The sequence below is a fragment of the Gekko japonicus genome, unplaced genomic scaffold (assembly GCF_001447785.1).
Source record: "Gekko japonicus isolate JY-2015 unplaced genomic scaffold, Gekko_japonicus_V1.1 scaffold844, whole genome shotgun sequence".
NCBI classification, from domain to species: Eukaryota; Metazoa; Chordata; class Lepidosauria; order Squamata; family Gekkonidae; genus Gekko; species Gekko japonicus.
The window spans coordinates 177,388-179,628 of record NW_015166448.1 but is presented as its reverse complement, the minus strand read 5'-3'; positions in this window follow the sequence as shown (position 1 = coordinate 179,628).

Genomic DNA, 2,241 nt, shown 5'->3' with positions numbered 1-2,241 from the left:
AGATTATGCATGGGAAAGAGCAGGTAGAGAAAGAGGTACTTTTCTCCCTTTCTCACAATACAAGAACTCGTGGGCACTCCATGAAATTGCTGAGCGGTCGGGTTAGAACGGATAAAAGAAAGTACTTCTTCACCCAAAGAGTGATTAACACTTGGAATTCACTGCCACAGGAAGTGGTGGCGGCTACAAGCATGGACGGCTTCAAAAGGGAATTAGATAGGCATAAGGAGCAGAGGTCCATCAGTGGTTATTAGCCACAAGGTATAGATAGGGACTCTGGGGCAAGTGATGCTCTGTCATCTTGGTGCTTTGGGGGGTCAACAGTGGGATGGCTTCTAATGTCCTGGCCCCACTGGTGCTTCAAGAGGGAATTAGATAAGCATATGGAGCAGAGGTCCATCAGTGGCTATTAGCCACAAGGTATAGATAGGGACTCTGGGGCAAGTGATGCTCTGTCATCTTGGTGCTTGGGGGGGGTGTCAACAGTGGGATGGCTTCTAATGTCCTGGCCCCACTGGTGGACCTCCTGATGGCACTGGTATTTCTGGCCACTGTGTGATACAGAGTGTTGGACTGGATGGGCCTTTGGCCTGATCCAACATTGGCATCTCTTATGTTCTTATGTTCCTGAGCGGAGACAAAAATGTGTCAGCCGGAGGCTTAAAGAACTGTGAGCTCACTCACACTGACTCAGCTTAGAGGGAACATTGCTAGACACTTTAAAAACATTGGTTTTCAAAAGGCAAGATGTTACCCATTCAATATTCTGGGTCCCGAGCGTACTCCTTCTCCAGAGTCCCAAAAGCTGGGCTGTTTGGCTTCAGCAGCAAAGTTCAAGATGGCCCAAAGTGAGCAAGGCGATGCCCCATGCCAGCACAACGTACAAACGCCATCAGCCCCCCCCCCCCCCATAGGGCTCAAAGCAGGTAATTTATTGTTTGGATCCTAGACTGATGCTAGGCCTCTGCGCCAGTCAGGGCTCAAGCAATGTCCTATAGCTACAAGTAGTCCAGTCAGTGAAAGGATGATTTCACTGGCCTCTGGTCACGTCAGAGGAGCCAGTGGTGTGATCTGCAGCTTCACCCCACCCTGCCTCTCACAAGACTTAATTGAGCTGAAATGTTAATGGGAAAGCCAAGGCTGGAGAGAAGAACAGGATACCTGTGCAGGTGCAAGGTCATCTCACTCTCCACAGCACGTCCGCGTAAAACTTTGGAGACTTCGAGACAACGATTTTAATGAAGGCAGAGGCCACAGCCAGACTGAACCAAACTATTAAAGCAGAGCTCCATTTTGAGTGAACCAAAGTTCTTGACACAGGGATTTTACAAACTTCTTCAAAGTTGGAGAATTGTACTGGAAATGCACCATCCAAGACCTTGCCCCTGTTCTCCAAGTATTCTCAGACAAGGAATCTTAAAGGTCCAAGTGGAAGTACACTGGAAGCGGTTCTGTCAGGACCCACAGCCAAACAACAGAGCACACACTTCCAAGAAAGGTTTTACTTTATTGTTAGTACTATGGTTGTAGTAACATAGTCACTGTTAGGAATGACGAATATAGGACAAGCATATAGTGATATAGAGGATTCAACAGCCCCCCCCACCTGTGAGCCAATTGGCCCATTTCCTGCGGGTGGGAAAGAAAGAATAACCGATGGTCGAGGCTGAGAAATGAAACTAGTCCATACAGACAAGAGTACAAGGTCAGCGATAACGGCGAGAGACGCAGGAGAGGGAAGGGATGTGGCACCAGCTTGTGCAGGAGAGGAGGTCAGGCAGGCGAGCACCAGGCCTGCAAACCACATGGCCGCCTCGCTGACAGGTCCTTGTTCAGACAGCCACAGGTGCCACAGGTAAAAATTTCACGACTAAAAAAACCCCATCCAGTGCTCACATTAGTGTAATAGATTTTATTGTGCAAATAAACAATCAAAAATATACAGATTCCTTCGTGAGTTTAAATACGACCACTAAAAAGACCCATCATTTTGTGGGGGGGGGGGGGGGGGGGGACCAAAACACCGGTGATCTTCAGAGGCTGGCCTGGCCAGAAACTTCCCCTTCTTTAAAAAGGTGATATGGAATCTTGAGTTTCTACACAATAGCATAAAGGCATTTATATATTATAGATTTATAGTGGATGAATATTAAAAATAGATGTGACAGCATTAGACATCTAAAGAGAGCACACATTTCAACAGAAAGTGATGCAAACATTTCTCTCATATTTTTTCCACGT